Genomic DNA, 21223 nt, shown 5'->3' with positions numbered 1-21223 from the left:
TGTAATTTCTGGTGCATGTAGTGAAACAGTGTTAGAGAAAGATTTGACAGAAAGTTAACTTTGATTACCTCCCGCTTAAGTTGCCTTTGGTTTCAGCTTGAGTCATATAGGACAATCATTAGCAAAAGAATATATAATGTAACAGAGGTATTTACAGTTTACCTGAAAATGTTCTGTATTTAATTTCCACACCACTAGTGAGGTCAATAAGCCGCTTCCCCGTGGGCCTGTCTGGCTGCAGAGAGCATCTATATTCACTTCTTGGCTGCATCTGGAGATACCTGATCTTGGATGAAAAGAACGGGTGAACTTTTGATAAATGCTTTGCTGAGATGAAGTCTGAAGACCTGCCCTCAGGTGTGACAACAATATGCTCCTGCAGATATCCCACAGAAATACAGATACTGCTCCATTAGATGGCATCAAACTAGAATTACACTTCACCAGCTTCCTTGTCAGTCCAGGGGAAAAGTAAAAGATTTTCTACCCTAAATCCAAAGGGACAGTCCTAGCAAATTCCCCACCTCATCCTGTCTATAAGAAGTAACTCTTCTGAGAATGGAAGACAGTTCTGTTTCTACAGCCAGCGTGCAGCAACTGCTAGTAAGGGAAAGAAATAATTTCTCCATGAAAAACAGCTGGGGTGGAGCTCATCTGCTTGTAAATGAACTCGGATCAACCTATCACAAGTCACAATTGCTGCTTCTGGTCCTGGACATCACTCCTAAATGGTGCAACATTAAAATGGGAGGACCAGAGTCTTACACACAAGCAGCTATAATGTGTCTACCAGCATGACTTAGCTACTTTCTCACTGTTAGCAGGAGCCACCACTCTGATCTTCTGGCCTGGCTGGTTTGCATCCCATCGTAATGCTACTTACTCATGGCCCTACTGTGAGCCTAGAGGGCAGACACTGCATATTGCTCTGTTCAGCTCTTCAGGTTTGACAAGGGTGGATGTGAAAAGAAGTGGAACGGTAAGAAAATGGCTGTGGATGTGGTCTTCCTGGACTTCAGCAAAGCCTTTGACACAGTTTCTCACAGCGTTCTGCTTGAGAAACTGTCAGCCTCTGGGCTGGACAGGCGCACACTCTCCTGGGTGGAAAACTGGTTGGCTGGCCGGGCCCAGAGAGTGGTGGTAAATGGTGTGAAATCCAGCTGGAGGCCAGTGACAAGTGGGGTTCCCCAGGGCTCAGTGCTGGGTCCAGCCCTGTTCAATGTCTTCATCAATGACCTGGATGAAGGCATCGAATGCACCCTTAGCAAGTTTGCGGACGACACTAAGCTGGGTGGAAGTGTCGATCTGCTGGAGGGTCGGGAGGCTCTGCAAAGGGATCTGAACAGGCTGGACCGCTGGGCAGAGTCCAATGGCATGAGGTTTAACAAGGCCAAATGCCGAGTCCTTCACTTGGTGCACAACAACCCTATGCAGTGCTACAGACTGGGAGAAGTCTGTCTAGAAAGCTGCCTGGAGGAGAGGGACCTGGGGGTGTTGGTTGACAGCCGACTGAATATGAGCCAGCAGTGTGCCCAGGTGGCCAAGAAGGCCAATGGCATCTTGGCTTGTATCAGAAACGGCGTGACCAGCAGGTCCAGGGAGGTTATCCTCCCTCTGTACTCGGCACTGGTGAGACTGCTCCTCGAATACTGTGTTCAGTTCTGGGCCCCTCACCACAAGAAGGATGTTGAGGCTCTGGAGAGAGTCCAGAGAAGAGCAACAAAGCTGGTGAAAGGGCTGGAGAACAGGCCTTATGAGGAGCAGCTGAGAGAGCTGGGGTTGTTTAGCCTGGAGAAGAGGAGGCTGAGGGGTGACCTCATTGCTCTCTACAACTACCTGAAAGGAGGTTGTAGAGAGGAGGGTGCTGGCCTCTTCTCCCAAGTGACAGGGGACAGGACAAGAGGGAATGGCCTCAAGCTCCGACAGGGGAGGTTTAGGCTAGACGTTAGGAAAAAATTCTTTACAGAAAGGGTCATTGGGCACTGGAACAGGCTGCCCAGGGAGGTGGTTGAGTCACCTTCCCTGGAGGTGTTTAAGGCACGGGTGGACGAGGTGCTGAGGGATATGGTTTAGTGTTTGGTAGGAACGGTTGGACTCGATGATCCGGTGGGTCTCTTCCAACCTGGTTATTCTGTGATTCTGTGAAATGCTGTGTACTAACGACTACAAAACCAACAGAAACTCTGGTAGCAAATGACTGCTTTTTGGCATTGCATCCAGCTTGGACATTTCCTCCGAACAATAACAAGTCAATAAATCACAATAAGCCAGTTGGAAGAGAAGTGTTTAACTAACTAAACCATTAAGCCTTATCTGCTAGTAGATAAGAGGGAACCAGATTAAGGAGATCACTAACTTTAAAGACAAGTAGCATGGACAGGAGGAGCAAAAAGAGATGTCATGTTTTTCTCTGGATTAAGACAGCAGTAGAGACATAGAAGCAACAAATTTGGAACAAACTTTTTACTAAAAGAAAAGGATAATCTACTCAGATTCTCAATCAAATGCTCTATTCCTTACAATTTCACCAACACTTTCAAAGACCACCTATCTGGTTTGTGCCAGAAGTGTACAGAAAACCTGACATGAAACACTCCAGCCAGTGCAATACAGTGAGGGCAAGAAAGAATGAGTACTTCATAGGATTTTCTGTATTCTCTCACTACTTGAAGTCAAAATTTAACTATTTTTTTGCTACAGAGATAGCTCTGAGTAATCACTGTTTCTGTCCTCTAAAACAAAACACAGATTGCCTTTCATAAAACTGCATTCTGTGAAGGATCATGGGTTTAGGAAAATGTCTAAATGTTTCTATAACATCAGTGGAAACAAAGCCAGACTGTAACTATCCTGTATTACATCTTTTTTTATATTCCAAAAATCTTCCTAAATGTGCGAATACGTACATATCAGAATATACTTTAACAGGAAATATTAAGGGAACATGACATGCATTTAGATGCTCTGCAGAATGAGTTATTTAAGGAACATTTACTCTTAAAGAAAATGCAGGTATTACTTCCTGCTTCTCCCCCACACCACACATTCACAAAAGGAAATGTCCTGAGAAAATTACTTTAATATGGATATTATACTTGTAATAGAGTCCTTGTTACTAAGGCAGGACTCAGAGCACAGTAACACATTATTGAGGCTGAAAGGTGAAGGTAGATTGACATTTAACTTTGTGGTATGCTTTGTAAACTGGGAGAATGGAAATGAGAACCAAAATAAGGAAATGTTATTACTGGTCATAGAGAAAGTTGCTGGTGTATTGAACCTCTTTAATTGAACAGTTATATAATCATAGAATCATTAAGTTGGAAAAGACCTTAAAGATCATCAACTCCAACTGTACCTTTCTACTACTAAATCATGTCCCCAGGCACCTCATCTACCTACTTTTTAAACACCTCTAGGGATGGTGACTCAACCACCTCCCTGTTCAGCCTGTTCCAGTACTTGACAACCCTTTCTGCGAAGAGCTTTTTCCTAATGTCCAATCTAGACTTCCCCGACACAGCCTGATAACATTCCCTCTTCTCCTATCACTTGAAAGAAGAGACCAACACTCACGCCTCGGCATGAGTAGTCGTAGAGAACAATAAGGTCTCCCCTCAGCCTCCTCTTCTCAAGGCTAAACAATCCCAGTTCCCTCAGTCGCTCCTCATAAGGCTTGTTTTCCAGCCCCTTCACCAGTTTTGTTGCCCTTCTCTGGACATGCTCTTGGACCTCAATGTCTTTCTTATAGTGAGGGGCCCAAAACTGAACATAGTATTCGAGGTGTAGCCTCAGCAGTGCCAAGGACAGTCATGAGTGAGCGATACTGCAGGAGCTTGGCAATCCAAGGTCAGCTCCAGCAGGAGTATGAGGCATGCATCTCTTACCTGCTTCTCACTTCCAATAGACAGTGGGGAAAGGAGACTTCCGATATTCTTCTGTGGCAGCAGTGAAGCAGGACACCCTGAACAGCAGGCTTTTTGAACTGCTCAATGAGGAAGGGCAGGAGACAAGTGAAGGGCTTGACCAGCTAAGAGAAGAGTCAGGTGGCAGCTACAAGTCATTCAGCAATTATTATCTGAGGATGCTGTAACTCATCTTCACTGTTTTCCCCAGTCTGTGGGGGAAAAAATGTCTGAGATTGCGTTAAGTCAAATAACTTTTCATTTGCCAGATAGAGGAGCTAGCAGCATAAAGCTAGGAATGCTTTGCCTGACCCAAAGCAGCATTTTGATGTCTGCTGCTGCACACAAGTAAAACATCTAAACCATCAGAAATATTTTATTCACAACTGCTGCATTTATGTGATCCACCATCTCATCTAGAAATCAATTCCTTGTAATCAATACTTTATTTGTACTGCAATTATGTATTTTAGTATTCCTACACATAAGAACAATCTTGCCTGCGTTGTAAGCCACAAACATCCTCTAACTAATGGCACCAGGTTCCCTAGATATTCCTGTTTCTCAGTATTCTAAGAACTTGCCTGTTCAAAGACAGTCCATTAATATATGCATATTGTGCAGTTATTAGCAGATCTGCAACCCTTGTTGTATCTATAGATAGAGCATCCTTGCCTATATTTGGGTGTATTCCCTCATTATATTCTCTTCTGAGATAGCTGTTGCTTTGAATTTAAAGAAAGGGGAGAAACATATAACCTGGGACAAGTTGCCTAGAAGATTATCCCATTGACATGTGGCACGATAGAATGTGCCTCCAGAACGAAAACTGAGTACATCTGACAGCCATATAATTCTACAGGTCATGAATTTTAATGATTCTAGAGTTTGTGGCTAGTCTTCAAAGTGTTCAGTACAACTACACCAGTGCTTCCTTTGCCTATAAATTCTTGGCGTATATTTCACAAGGGAAAAAGGATACTTTAACAGTGTCTTTTTGGTCAGGACTTCCATCTTGTCCCATCACTGCTTGCTGCCTATGCAATTAATTCAAGTAAATCTTATAGTAATATTATAATGCATAACTACGTGGAGAAACAAATAGCCTTCCTGTATTTCATGACGTAATTTAAGAGGATCCTTTCTGGCTCAACCCACACAAAACTCCCACTGAAATCACTGGATAAGGAACGCAAGATAGAGCCCTTTGAGCTTGCTATTGTTAAAAAAAAAATCTCTGAAGCAAATACAATATAGAGTTCCAGTAAGCGATAAACTTCCTCTTTGGCTGATGTCATTCAGTGGTTTTCTTCTTGTTGTTCAGTCAGAATTCTCTAACCACAGACTTTAAGTGTCTCACCTAACATTTTCACAGCTGTGGTTATTCCTAAAGACACTATTCATAATGACCAGTTTAAACCAGAGTACAGAGATGTCAGGAAACCACACAACACAAATCCTGTGTTTTGAGAAACCTCTGACTTTCTATGGGAAACCTGCAAATTCCTAAGAGGATACTTTTTTGGTGAGATTTACGTTTGTCATATTTTGAGAGCAAAATCTACCTCGATCCGTTAATCTGAAATAATTAATTAAGATAATAGTTTCTTAAACCTAGAGCCTCAAGTCCAACTATGAATGAATGAAACAACTTTTAAAATCACTGAACTCTGGCTTCTCTGGACATTAGAAAACCTGAGCATTTATTAATTTTCCCAGATCTGGACTTAGAAATTTGATTTTAAATTATTATATTTTGTAATACCTTGGAATACAGCTCACTGATTTTTAAATCAAATCACAATTAAGTTTTCATACTTTCCCTGACTTTAAAAGGATATGGCAAAATTGTTTTATTCTGTTCTATTTCTAGATTGCTCTCATCACAAAGTCAGACTGGGAAGCAATAAGGAGCCTAATTTCCATCTATCCAGATGGAAAACACTATACTAGTCTGAAAATACCCCAGCCAAATTAATGCATTCATTTTGTCCTGGTTTTGGAAGGGCTTTTCACTACTGCTGATTATATTTGGTATCAAAATATAAAGTTCTTTTACAAAGTGTAGCCCTTGTAAGACCTACATAGTGTATGCTATGGTGCAAGGATTTTGCCTGCGAGTAAGATACAAGGCTCCTGGTTTTCAACAGACAGAACCAAGAAAGCAGCTCATGAAGCCAAGTGACTTCATGCTTGTAATCATTATCCAAGCTGCATGAATAAGGATAACAAACTGACCTACTACATCTACAGGGAATTTGGATCTGCAGTTAGACTACATAGATAAAAATATTTCCTTTCTGACAACGTACATTATTTCAGTTGGAAATTCTCAATATGTTGTAATTGTGCATGTGGTCTTATATGCTTCCAGTAGAGGAGATCCTTAGTCATAAATAGGATTTCTGAGAGCTAAAATACTAGTCACAAATTCTGATAACAGCTGCATAACAGCAACTTAATAACCTAGCCTGGAACAAGACATCAGCATCTCACTGAAACAGGAATCACTATACCTGGAAATGTGTGCTCATTTCTGCATTAAATCTTTCATAATTTAACATATTTAATTATATTGTATTGTTCATATCACGTATTGCTTCACTTTCTTAGTTTTAACATCTCCAACAGCTATAAGGAAAATCTGCCTGAAAAGGTAAAACAAGAATTGGCATTCAGAAGTGAATTCTACTCCTGTTAGAAAGGGCAGAGCCTAGAGCTATCACAGAAATGTATCTTCAAGACCAATCTGGCCCCTAGAAAGGGAATATTTAACTTTAAAAGTATTTTTACCTTTAAAAAATCTACTAGTCTAGGGAAAATGTTTTTGTCAACATTTACAAATCCAGCTTACTTGCATTTACATTTTACTTGTAATGAGTCACCGAAAGGATTAGGAAGGCAGTCAATCAATGAAGAGGAAAAGCAAAGTTTATGCAGACTATTTTTAGATTTGCAAGCCCTGTCACGAGGAGGCTCCTGGCTCTCAGAACGGCCAGAAAGAACGGTGGTTTCGCAACTAAGCCATGGTCTAGATATATTTTCAGGATGACTATTTTTCTTCAGCTTTGTAGAGAAAATCAATATCTTGATTTCAGATGTGTAAATGTAGTCGTCTCTCTAAAGTGCCCCGGTCAGTTTACCACACGTTCAGCAGCTGCTTCTTTCCAGGCTATCCCACGATTCCCAGCCTATGAGGATTGACAAGGCAATGATAAACTAATGTGCCCCCTCAGCTCTGTGCGGAGCCCATTGTTCCAGCAGCTGAGACCCTCTGCTTCTATTTGCTTTCTCCCACATACATTATTCAACAGCCCAGGAAAAGGCCAAGAACCTCTTTCATTCAGGAATTCTGTATTAAAATAATCAATTTCAAACTGAAGCGGGGAAAGAAGCCTTGCTACAGGCGAGGCCTATTAATAAGCCACCAGTCTCTGCCATTTGCATTGAAATCATGCTATCATGAGGTAACATATTATTATATTCCTTATCCATAAAATGAAGAAAAAAAATAAGAAAACTTTCCCTTCTTTCTTAGCAAAATCATTAATTCTAGCATCACCTTCCTGATGTCATATTTTGGCACTATTTCCCATGTGAGTGCTTCATTTATGAAGATCTATATAACAGACTACATAGGCTACAACTTGATTTAGAAAATCTTAGGGAGGGAAGGAGATTTATAACTCCACAACAGATGTTAAAAATAACTCAAAGCACTTTCTCTGAATGTTTCAGCAGAGGATCCCAAATCCATTATTCTATGCAAATGTATTCCTGGCATTAGAACATATTCAGTCATGCCAAAAAGATGCCCAACAGTATGAAGTCATAAACTCACATGACATTCAAGTGCAATATTTCTCCTTACAGTTCTACAAGAAAGGGAACACAGGAATAAAGGCAGGACAAGGCACCACTGTTGCACATCATGAAAGTAGTAAGACTACTACTTTCAGAAAAAGTGAGGAGTGTCACTTCTACAACTGAAAAGCAGCGATATCTTGCAAAACATCCTGCACAGAGGCATTGCTTTTTATGGTATTAACTAGGTCTATTTATCAGGGCCAGTTCTGCTCACTCACCAGTTAAATTATTCTACTGCACCGTTGAGTTTTTAGCCTAAACTTCCTCTCACTTTGCTGGAGTCATACACATTCATGACAGCAGCATTTTTAACTTGCCCGTTATTGACATCTTGCAGAATGATAATATAGAATAAACACTGATGTCAACAGCACAAAAGAGTGGAAAAACCCAAGCTTGTTGTTGCAGGAGTTAATGGGAGGCATCGCCTTCAAATGGTGTTGACCATTGCCCCCTTCTGTATTCATGGTTTTCCTTTTTTTCTACTAGTGATATCGTGATAGCTCCTTGTTCTGAATATTTCACCCACTATTCAACATTTCTGCCAGTCAAGTATTATCAGTAGTGTTTTAAAATGATCAAAACTGGGTAAGATTTTGGTGAAGTGAACATTATATCTACTTCTCCAGCATCATCATCAGCCAACTAAGCAAATGGGCAGTGAGTGACTAAAGCTTGTTGCAGACAAACTCAGCTCAATTTCATTAATGAGGAAAAGTTGCACTAATAGCTCCACAGTTTCTGTCTAGTGTCTTGGCTGTCATGACAAACAAAGTGTAAAACTTTAGATGCTGCTTTCAAAAGTCTGAACTTGCATCGCAGTGAGGACTAATAAAATAAAGGAATTTGCACCATTCCAATAGCAGACAGGGGATTTTTTTACCAATCTGTTCTGTTGCTGGCACTGAATCTATACCTTTAGAGACTGCTATTCTGACAGGAAAAATCCAACACGTGTTTAATATCGGAAACATGGATTCTAAAGTGAAAAAGGCTAAATGTACTGGGATTTGTGTTCATGAGTCACTTCCAAAGCTCAAATGCTCAGTGAGTGAATAAAACATTCCAGAAAGTGCAGTATACAGCATGAAACATCCAGCTTCCACAAGCAGATGATTTTTTATTTTTTTTTTTGCCAGACAATGAGCAGTGCCACATAACTATTCAAACTTTTGTTTTACACTCTGGAGAGTTTTATTTCGTAACTCTGCAAGAGATGCACATGAGAGTCACCTAAAGATGAGGTGCTTCATTTTGTCCAAATTTTCCACAGTCTGAACATACTAAAACCTCATATTTTCTCTGTGAAAAACAAACCAATTCCTCCTGCTTAGCATTCATAGTTTTGAGGATAGGAAATTGAATATGATAGTGGTCAGTTGCTACCTGCGTGGCAGAGAGTAAGAGTATCACGAATCTCTGTACAAACTACTCACTTGGCAGAGCTGAGACCAATTGGTAAGGAGGGAAAAGAACCAAGTCAGAGCAAGATAAAGGATATTCCAGCCCATTCCCTTACCAAGTGTGGTTTCAACAGGAATGAAGCCTGGGAGCATAAGCAGGAAGCCGTATGGCAGCCTGACCAGGTGTGTGCAGCTGAAGCCCACAGTTCCTCCAACGAGGCTGCTATGATGCCAGATCTAGTAACACAGACATAGTCTGGAACACTTGGACATTGTGTGTTTACCTGTGTCACTCAGGACATGCTCATTTTCTCAAAGTCTACCTCTAAAATAAGGCTAATGTTCAATTTTACTATGGCATTTTTCTGTCAATACACCTTTAAGATTTACAAACATCTCATTTTCACTCTGTAAGAGCCTCAAATCCTGAAAATGTCATACTTCTTTACAAAGTTTTACATATGAATCTAGTTGTACACCACCACATACACTCTAATACTAATACAGATTATCTAAAATATAGAAGCTACCCCAAAACGTTTATAACATAAACTAATTACATTTCCAGGGCAAAGCTGGTTCACAGACCTGTGTGTAGTTGCTAACAACAGCGGCTGTGCAATTCTTCTATACAGAATTTGCTCTCCAGAAAGCCTCCAAATTAAACCAATCAGGGTAATAATATATCTGGGGGTAGGAAAAACATTAGGAAGTGAGACTGTCTTCCTTGCACAACTAACTCAGGTTTTAAAAGAGTGAGGTATCTTGTATCATGTACCAAATTTTTGTGGCCGAAGTAAAACAAACTCTACATTTCAAGTCCAAGACTCCATGCAGACAAACTATACAGTTCTTTTTCATAGATATGTTTACTTTTTATAAGTGTCTCTCTAAGCTAAATGCTTTTTAACTGTGGGCAGCTTCAGTTACCCATTATTAGACCTTTGATGTGATTCTTCTCCAGTATTCAGCAAGTGAATTTATTCTGCAGTTTGTGCTCAGTGCTTGCAGTGAGCCCAACATGTACAAAGACAAAATCTTGTCAACATCTATCTGCTGCTTTACACACACTTGGAGCAGAGCAAAGGGAAAGCGGCAAGCATTTATATTCCTGAACTCAAAACAAGCTACGCTTACTTGAGACAGCGTGGGATAAAAGACGGAGTATCAGAGATTAAAAAGTAAACAGGAAGTGAAAGAGTAAGGAAGGGACAAGAATAAGAGACCAAAAAAAAAGGAAAAAAATCCAAAAACAAATCAGAAGATAAAGAAGGCTAAAATAGAATACATGGTTGACGAGAGAAGGAAATAAAATCTTAAAAATAAACTCAGACCTGTAACATACTGATTTGTCCCAGGAACAGAGCTCCTCACTGCTACTAGAAGTTCAATGGTAGCAAAAAGGTAGGTCTGACCACTGCCAACCTGGGTGACTGCAAACATCACCAGTAACAGCATGAGAAGGCAGTAATTCACACCAAGTCCAGTGCAAGTCTCAGCTCCATACTGAACACGTGAGCAGGGAACAAGAAAGGAGCGATCGTCTGCCAAACAGTTATGCACAAACTTACACAGATATTCTCAAACCTCTGAAAACTCGCCAGACTGCACAGAAAACATCCAGATATCTCTGCAATACAATGAAAAACATTCTGGTACAGTTAGGAGAGAGAAATCACAGAGTGACAAATTGTAAGGGTGAGCCGTATGGGTTCTGTGAAACTATGGCTAGTTCAAAGCATATTTTTCCCTTGAAAATTGATACATCTATGGTAAAAATCATAACAAGGATGTGTAGGTTGCTTTTGTGTTTCTGGAAAATTGTTGAAAATGTGTTGTTTCTATAAGGCACACACAAATACTTAGTTCTAGAAACTCTCACAATTCCAAATTCCAAGATTTTCAATTTTTGTTATATGTGGTGACAAAGGCTTTGGACTCTCAGAACTTCTCCCCCAGCAGAAATTTCATTCTTATTCCTACTCTCTTTCCTCCTCCGTTCCTTAAAAAAAAAAACCCAAGATTTTTTAAATAAGGAAGAAATAAAGATATAAATGCTATGCACTGCACTCAACGACAAATTGAATTGCTAATTACATCTTACAGACCAATCTCACAAGGTGCCAAATCCCACCAAAGTCACCCAGCAGCACTGGGACTGGACAGTACCCAGCACTTTGTTAGGGAGATCCTTGCCAGCATTGAAATGAGCTGCATTGTAATATTACAGACTTGCTACCAGAACTGATCCAGAGAAGGGCTAAGTGTCCTCAGCTCTGATTACCTCTCATCGGAAATTGAGAGCACTTGGCAAGATCCAGCCTTAAAGCTGCCTGGCTCATTATCCTGTTTCATAGAGTGATTTATTTTAAGTGAAAGCATATGGATAGCAAGTGTCAATAGTGCAATAGTACTAATATTAGGTGATGCACACATCATTCATGAGAAGAAATGTGGCCTCTCCAAGCAGAAGATAGCGATGCATATGCTTCTGTCAATACAATCCCACATGCATTCCCGATGAGCATATTTATGAGCTCCTATTATCATTAGTGGGAGGGGGATGGGAGATGTCCATGTCTCTACGTGTTTTCTGTGCTAATCTGAGAGCTGGACCAAATCCCAGTACTTGGGTCACTTGTACACAGAGTTCGCATTGTGAATCAGGGGTAAAATGGCAGCCTCTCAGTTGTGCTTTGAAACTATGCATTTTTTAAAACTTGTGTATGCATAAGCCTCTTATTTAATGAATGACTCCCTTTGTATTTACATGTTCCACCATCCACAGAACAAATAGGGTTTAGTCGTTTGAGAATGAAAACTTCTAGTCCTCAAGGGAGAAAAAGGACAAAAATTGGCAAAAAAAAATAGTTTCGGCTATTTTATGGAAATGATAAAAAAATTCAATTAGCTTCTAAGTTTCAGATCTTACCTGATCTTCAAGGCATTCTGTCAGCACAAGTGTATTCTTTCTTAAGTTACATACTCCACAGCTTCAATCAGAAAAAAAAAATGTTATAAAATTGTGACTGAAACATATTGGTTTCAATGCAGCTGAATTCAGATCAAATGTGATCAGAAAAGTTATTTTAGGCTGCTGTGGATCATTACCCTAAATTAGAAGGGTCTTACCAGACCTGAAGGCTTCTTAATCTTATGTGGGTTTTTTTCCTCCCTTTAAATTGGCTGATAAATGAAATATGTGAAATAATAAATAAATTTAAAAGTATATGGCAGAAATAATTTCAAAGGATTTAGCAGCCAAGATAGGAATGTACTGAAAGCAGCATTTTAAGTTGGCTTGATTTCCAAAAGGAAACAGTTATAAATTAGTTCTAGGGCACTCTGGCTCATTTATAAGAGTGGTTCAAGAAACTCTTCAATATTAATTAGTATCCTGTGAATTCAGCCTATGCAATTATGATGAGACAGTTCTTTGGGTATGAAAGAGGAAACTTATCATATTTTTGAATTCACCATCTATGAGCTTGAATATTTTTGTATTTCCATATTTCTCAAGTAGCACTTAATTTAATCTTATCCCCATTTCTTTCAATAAACCATTGTTGCGTCTCTTAAGCAGCACAGCTTCCTCCTCTAACTCATCTCCCCGTGAAATTGGTTTAATGAAGCAGAAAGGTATGAAGCATTAACAACACTGGAATTCATGTGGTAGCACTTCATTTTTCAGAGGCACTCACATTTCCTACCTAATTTATAAAATCAGCACACAAATGATTTTTATCACAGCCATTACATCAGTATAAATTACTGCCTTTTCTGTAACACGGCAGTTAGTCAAACTGTTGAAATTATATCTATTAGTCAAAGAGAGGAGGAGGGAAAAAGAAAAACCTGTAGGAAAGATTTAGTGTAAAATAAGGACTGATAGCCTTATTGAAACACTGATATTAATTTACCAAATGAGCCCAAAGTGCAGCTATTTTGCAGAGGAAAATTAAAAACAGACAAAGTAAAGCAAATGGGTCAATTTGTAAGGAGCCAAAAAGGAAACTCAGCAAACAAACTGTGCTGTATCAGAGGCAGTCAGAAATGCAATTAGGAAGAAGTTCCTCACATCCAAGAAGGTAAAACATGCCTCACTTCCAGTCATAGCCCCACATGCCTCCCAAGATTTCCCATTCACTTCATTGCTCTGGTGTTCTGCTTTTGTGACTGGCAGCTCCTCCAAAATCATCATTACTCTCCTAACTTCTTCCACACGCACTGTTACATACTTACATCTTGGCCAGTGGGAATCAGCTCCTACCACCCATGTTGCCACATAGCAAAAATATAATGCTGCTTGCTGGGAAAATCTGTTAGTGTCCTCTGCTTTCCCAGTAAGTTTAAACTGCTTTTCAAGGACCTAGATCCTTATTTGCAAAGTTTATCCTGTAAGAAAGTAATTGTTCGCTCCGCAGATGCATCGCATACTTGAAAATACTTTGGTCTTGCAATGCTCTGTAAACAACACCTGTCTCCACTAGACCTGCTGCTGGTCTTACAAGTTTGTCCTGGGCCTCTTTTCCTGTTTGCTGTTCTTCAACCATGACTCCTTCCAGAATTGTTCTGTAAATTCACTGTTACCTCCTTTGTCAGATCTCTCCTCCAGATCTGCCTACGTGAAATAGCCATCTGATGCAGGGCAGACAAAAGGTCAGCAGGGAATACTCTCCCAGAATCACAAAAATGCTCCAGAAAATCTACTTTTCCTCTAACGTGTATTCTCACTCTCCATTTTCCAATTATTTCCCCTTGATGTGCTTCCACCCTCAGATCGGATGGGAAACATTTGGAGGCAGAGACCACGCCTTCCGATTTGTCCTCTTACAGTAGCAAACATAATAAGGCACAAGGCTTCACGGAGACTGTTTGATGACATTGTCATTAGGGGCACTAAGTTATTAAAATCAGTTTAAAAAAAAATCGGAGCTGATTTTGTTGTCATTGAAGCAGCACAGAACATGCAAGGAACACACGGGTTCAAGCCACCTTTTGTCAGTGTTTTGTGTTGTGTTTTTATCTCCTTCTGCTTATAGTTTTCGTTAATTAGCCTTTCCCTCTACATAACATCAGGGACTTTTGGCCTGGCTTTCTGTTTCCCACAGATGTAATTCTGTTATAGAAGTGTCTACTGATGGCACCTTGTGGCTAAAGCAGAGAAATGCTTGGGAATAGGAACAAGCATGAAGTAACCCAGGAAAATATCAAGAAAAGGTTATAATATGAAGAGCATATACCTCCTCCCATAGTGACTGCTGCAAAAAACCAGTACAACAATATAAAGCTTTCTAGGCATCTCCTTAGCAAGGCACTGCACAAACCCTACTTGCCACGGGCACCAAGATCACCTTCCCCCATGCCCCTAGTCCTTCGCAGAGCACAGGGATGCAAGCAGGGGACTTGGCCCAACAGAAGACAAGACAAGAAGGAAGAAGCCCGAGGCTTACACTAGGCAAAGTGAACTGGCAAATCCAAATAATCCAGTGTGTAAAGGGAAGAAAGGACCCAGGCTTTATATGTTATCCTGTGAGTCTAACACTGACAAAGTGTATAACAGATAAAGCCTTTGACTCTGCAGAAAAGAAATTCAGCTTGAACCCAGGGACTGGTTTCTGGTCAGCACTGGTCAGCAAAAACACTGACCTTCATGGCAGCCCCTTCTGCATCTCTTTTTAGAGGCATTACAGTACCTGCTGCCATGGGCTGCGATGTAACTGCTCTGAAAAGTTGGTTTTGGAACGTATTGGAGAGACCTGGAATGCCTGTTGACGACTGTTTCAGGGGACACACTAATGCATTTGGTCCTCATCTCTCTAGATTCTCCTGTAAAAACTCAAGTGTGGGTAGCAGATCCTAAGTGGTCCCAGACCTGCAAGTCAGCTGCTCAACTGCAGTTATGGCCAGGGTGATGTTAACTCGTTCAACATCATCTTGCTGACTAGTTCAGGAACAAGCCCTGATCAGGACAGCCAGCAGTGAGGTGCAGCCAAAGCTAAGTTTGCGCCAGTGCTGGCTCTGTTGATATTAATGCAACCGTGTTCCCACACACAGAAGTAGCTGACAGGATTCCCACAACGTGATGAGCAACAATGGTAGGACTAAGAGACAACAAAGGACTCAGATATACCCCACAGATAAAAGATATTTGGCATCAAGCAGTATCATGTGAGATATGCCCTATGAAGAGAGAGACAAACCAGGAGGGTGTGTTAAGGTACAGACAGATGGGATACCTAAGTCAGCCAAAGGTCTCCTGAGAAATATTGCAATCACGTGAAGAAGGCATGATGTTATGCCACCTAGTAAGCAATAACAAAACTGTTTTAAAACAAAGCTGCCTCTCATTTACCACAATTTCTCACCTTTGGATGAGTCCAATCATTTCTCTCCAAGCAATCCAGGTATTTATCCTGCAAGTCTCTCTAGGTCTCATTCTGGTTTATATTATATTTAATATATCATTAGCATATTTCTCAGATGTATTGAAGTCCTTTTAAGGTCTAGCTCCAAGTTTGTGCCCCAACAGCTTTCAGTATAAGCATGAAGCATACACAACATTTGGGAAGAGAAACAGGAGTCTTATGGTTTGCCCAAAATCACACAACAGATCAGATCTCCTGCATTCTGTAGAAAGGAACATGTAATTACAGGATTTGCATTCAACTCCTCACTGCAGAGCAAAACCTCTATGATGCAAAAGCAGGGAAGTCCATTTCCAGTTTGAAGGTCTGGAAACAGATCGTACCATAGCTGGACGTATGAAATCCTGAAAGAGTGAAAAAAGGTGAAATTTATCCTTGCCAGGTAGACTTACAGATTCTCTGCAGACTAAGGTCTTCAGATCTTGCCAAGATGTCAAGTAAATGGCTCTACATACCTTATATAAATACCCAACACAGAAGAAATTTCCCTCACTGTCTATCCAGGGGTTGGCGCATCCATATTAAAAGACAAACAAGACTGTCAATAATCAGAACAGATTATAAGCAGTGATATAAAATTAAAAAAACAAATATTTTTGTGCCAGACTTTACCTGCAGTTATATCAAGGCATTCTGTTTTTCATGGCCTACCACAGTGCTAGACATAGCAATTCTCAACAGCTGTAATAGATACAGATTTTCATAAAACTACACAAAGGTGTCCTGTAAAGCAAATCTGGAACTTTCCAATCCAGCAGAAACAGAAGAATTCTCTTTTACTGATTAAAAAAAGAATAACCTAATGAAAACACATGGTGTGGTATGAAAAGCAAAAAGACGGACTGAGACAGGAGATTCAGCAGTAGCTGAATCCTATTTTCCTTTCCTATAACCCCCCTTTCTGCAATAAAATTACTCTCGCAACTTTAATACTACTTTTTATCCTATCTCAATAGTAAAAGGAAATTAACACCAACAGATAAAGAATGAAAGCCTCACATCAAGGAGAACCTCCACCTGGAAAAGAAGGAAGAGAGAGAGAGAGTTAATGAAGACCATGAAAGATTTCACTATTCCATATTACTTGGAAGATGCTCAGATACCACTGTGATAAGGAGCCTTACAAAAACTTGGGAAAGTTTGATGGCTGAAATTGGAATAATTTTTTTTTTCCAAAGTAGATGTTTTACTGCTTTTTCGAAATAGTAAAGCTAAAGGCTTGTCTTTACCTTTTTTGTGTAAATAACTTCCTTTGCCTGGGGTGTTCATCATCGGTTTGACCTTAAAATGCATGACAGCGTTCTTAGCAATATTCAATCAATGGTAGGATTAAAGGTGAAATCAGTTACACAGAGGAAGCCTACTGCTGTTTCACCAGTGTGGTGGCTCTAATCTCCCTCTGAGAGTCTAAAGATCATAACTGATTTACTTCTCTTCCCTGGGGAACAATTTTCTGTAGCCTGAAGCAATCAGGAAACAGACTGAATTGGCTTTAATACCCATCTGCCCTAGGGGGGAGAGACTGTGAAAAGCTACTAGGTTGTTTCTTCTTCATATGTGTAATTAAATAAACTATGACAAATTTGACAGGCAGAATTTCTAGCAGTACCAGTTGTCTTAAAACTTCCTACTCAGTGTGTAATTGATATATAGCAGCTATTCCCAAGCATTACTGGAGAATATTTAAACACTAAAATCAGTGATCTTCACTCCATGCCATGACTTAACCTACTAGCAATATGCCTCTAATTTTCACACCTACCAAGAGACAAAAATAACTTTTTCAAGACTGTGAGACATATTTAAGCACAAGTAAATGGAGCTTACTTAGAGGTTTTTTTCCTTGCGTGGGTTCTTTCTATTATTTCAAGAATGTCAGGCATGTAAATGAGATGGTATGGATATAACGAACCTAAAAAGTTTTCATATTAGAGAAGGACAACCTGGGACCATTAAAGCATGTTCATAGAGACTAATGTCAAAGTACATATTACTAACAACTCGGTCAATAAGCGTTTATTAGTACTATTTTTCAAACCAATGCCAGAGACAAAGAAGATGACAAGTTTTTCTCTAACAAACTTCCTGCAACTGAACACATTTCCTAGAGGTTTTGTAACATAAAAATAATAACATTTTCTAAATAAAACTAAGGTTTGTATTATATAGTGTATAGAAAACATAGGAGAGATAACACAGTTGCTGTGAGTACAGTCATTTCAAATATGCTGCTGTCTACCTTTCTTATCTGTATAAGCCAGCATGAAACACTTTTAAATACTCCACAGGGAAGGCAAGTGAACTCATGATTTTTCAGTTTATTGTGTTAGAACCAGAGACATTTTTTTCACATGAGCTTAGCTGAGACAGTTTATAGGCACAGACAATTCTGCATTTTTTTATCATTATTTAATTAATTTTAAGCTTATTCATATATTAATGGAGGAAAGCAAATAATTAAAAAGTGCTTTCTTTTCTCTTCCAAATGATACTGAGACCTGATATCCTGGCATTCAGAGGCAGAGGTGAAAGAATCACTACTACATCTGCTAAGTGTTTTCAAAGTACAATACCAACCCTCCAGTAATGCAGAGGATGGTGTTGCTTACACCTGTTTCACAGGTGGAAACTTAAGACATGGAAATACAAGAGGCTTTGCCAAAACCATGCACAAGTATTTCTCTGTAGCTTGAGTTATCTCAGTGATAACATCCCAATAATTGTCTACAAATCTGGTTATGTTAAGTTTGAGTAATAACCCACATCAGCTAAGTTACACTTCCAGAAGTCACCATTACTGAAGAGTTTGCATATGAAAACATTTTAATCCTTTTTAGGACCAATGATGAGAAGCTGAATTATGTTTACCAGTGTCAGAAGACAATACAGCAGAATTATCACTACCTCTTTAGTTCACACTGCCTGCTGCACTGAGTTACTAAGAAAATATAGAGGAGATGACCCTGGTAATCAGCTATCTAAAGCAGACTAACAGGCTTTAGTGTTAAACAGTCACCTATTGTAACAAAACTACCCAAATCTATTCAGAGCTCTGAAATTAGCATTGCTGTCTGTGAACATCCAAGGGCTGCTGCTCCCAAATCATTTTCCAAAAAATATCAGTCAACCTGCAATTAGAGACTCTAAATAGCAACTTACACAACTACCTGAAAACCAGGAATTCTGTACCGTAACACACATCAACATAGGACAGACTTTGCAGAAGGATCTTTTGTACTTCTCTGGTGCCTGAAAAACTGTGGAGACATCCAAGGGACACCAGTCCTCAACCTGTAATTAATTCCCAGTGTTATTATGCTGAATTTTTCCCATCAAAGAAATGAAGAAGCTTAAATAAAACAAACAGCAAACAAGAACAGAATGAGAAGAAAAACACATGAAGCCACTAGCCTGATAATTTTTACTTTACCAAATTGATAGTAAGGAGAAATGGTGGATATATGTCTGTGTTCATTTCTGTGCTTAGTTTTTATACTGTTCTTCAAAAAGTAAAATATGTTTTAAAGTATGACAAGTATTTAAATTGGGTATTGTATATTTTTATTCAGTTAAAAGGGCACAAATATCTAGCGAAAAACACCTGAGACAGGTGAGTCATTTTCTTAAGAGCTAAACATTTACCAGTGTGTGATTAAGAGTGATACAAAGAGCTGACAGTGACTGCTAAAAATCTACTTCATGCTGAGACTGCTGATACAGAAAATCATGCTACAACCAAAATCTAATTTGTCAGTTCTGTCGTAAGATTTGAAGAACTCGAATATATTCCAAGACTTATAGCTAGTTTAAAAAAATGAATGTTAACATACTACAATCAGCTACTTTTAAAAAAATTCCCATTTCCCCTATTTCTCTTCTGCACCTGCTTTTTTACTGCAATAGCCACAGGCTGTAATAAGACAGCAGTGTGGCTTCAAGCCTTGATACAAAGGAAGCTCTGTCTGAGTCAGTTACTCATCCACATGACATGATAGCTCCCATTTCCTCCTCAGTCTTGCTTTCCCAGAGCAGTGACAGAAACCACATTGCAGAACTGTCAAGATCCTAAACCCTGATTGTTAAACGCCAATTACCTTGATTAGGTTTCCTTAAAAAAGGGGGGAAAAAAAGAATGAGAGATATGGACTGAAGATTTACCTGCTATGCTCTGACTTGATAAACTGGAACTCAAGCATATCTTGTCCACTTATAGATCCCACGTGCAGATCTGCTCAAAAAGCTATTTCACTTCAGCTAAGAAAATTCACCCAGAATTGATCACTTAGAATAAACTTTCTTGTTGCTTTTAAACAGCAGTTTGAAAGTCACATTGCTCTTCAAAGAAGAATTATCTCTAAAAATGTTTGTAAAGATACCTGGATTTATTAAAAATTCCCCAAGTGAAACCACAATATCACCTGGACATGACATTTAAAATCAGACTGAAGCTCATACAGTACAGGTGGCAGCCAAGAATTCAGCCTCTGAAATTCACAGGAGCAGGAGATGCTCAGCATTTAAAAAGACCTAATACAAGCCTTTATCCTGCACCTGAAAGGATTTGCCAATTCCTCTGAAGACCAACTCCACCACAACCTGCACATAGATCCTGGTGTTCAACCCCCAAATCTATTTACTCAGGGGCTAGTGCCATCATGACAGTGCAAGAAGCTAAGGGAACGAAGTCAGAGAAGTGCAGCTACTTCCCTGCTTCCCAATTTACCACCCACCACAATGGGTGCACAGCCCCTCTTGCCTTCCTGAGCATAAGCAGAGGATGACATCCTGCAGGGCATAATGTAACACCATGGATGGACAGATGTGGCCTTGCTACTTCATCACTCTGTCCTGCCAAGTGCTTAGCCTGTGACCTTCTTCCTTGGTTACTGGGCAGGAGGTGAGAAAGAGCATCAATGTGCTTCAGCTGCAGAAGCAGAGCAACAGGGCCTGGCTGGGAGGCAGAGCATAGCAGCAGAAATCATCATTCAGTTGCTTGACTCTGTTGCCTTCTGGCCTCGGGATAGCCCTGGATGGAGAAGAAAGGGAAAAAGAGCACAAGGAAGGACGCTGGGTCTGACTCTGTGGGGTGCACTGGGAGCAGCAAGGAAGGGATGGTGTTATTGAAGATCTGTACCTGCACAGCAGACTGCATTATTCTTATGCATGCACAAAAATGAAATAATTCTGAAAAGCCTTGATCTGGCTCTGTATTAACCTTCAGCTCAAAAAAATCCATGGTTAGCTACAACCACTCTAGATGTTGATCTCCGATGCACAACTATCTTGGGTGACAAGGTGCCAGTTAGCATGACATCACCATCAATACAACAAAATCATCCCACTCTGTGGGATGTACGTGTCTACAGACACATCCCAATTGCAGGTCTAGGATTCTCCCACAACCAAATGCAAGTAACTTAGCAATTCTTCAGCAAGATGTTGGAAAATCACTGTTCATCTGCACCCAATGACTTTGTATCTTAATAAATATACAAAGTGCATCTTCATGACAGCTTCAAGCTCTGACACCTTACTACAAATATTAGAAGTTACAGCCTAAGTTAAACCGGGGCCTGGACTGTAATCCTGCACAGGCAAAGCAGCAGGAGCCAAAAACTTT

The 21223-nt window shown here is 39.9% G+C and overlaps 1 long non-coding RNA gene across 1 annotated transcript; it reads right to left on the bottom strand.

Moving 5' to 3' along the window:
- Positions 1-164: 164 nt before the first annotated feature.
- LOC138726316 (uncharacterized) lies at positions 165-12176 on the bottom strand. The gene is made up of 3 exons (XR_011338414.1): positions 12108-12176; positions 3888-4030; positions 165-286 (listed from the first exon to the last, which is right to left on the bottom strand). It is a non-coding gene; the product is annotated as an uncharacterized lncRNA (long non-coding RNA).
- Between the last annotated feature and the right edge of the window lie 9047 nt (positions 12177-21223).

This window comes from Phaenicophaeus curvirostris, chromosome 13 (genome assembly GCF_032191515.1).
Source record: "Phaenicophaeus curvirostris isolate KB17595 chromosome 13, BPBGC_Pcur_1.0, whole genome shotgun sequence".
Taxonomy (NCBI): Eukaryota; Metazoa; Chordata; class Aves; order Cuculiformes; family Cuculidae; genus Phaenicophaeus; species Phaenicophaeus curvirostris.
The sequence above is the reverse complement of the archived record's forward strand: the minus strand, read 5'-3'. Positions and strand labels throughout refer to the sequence as shown.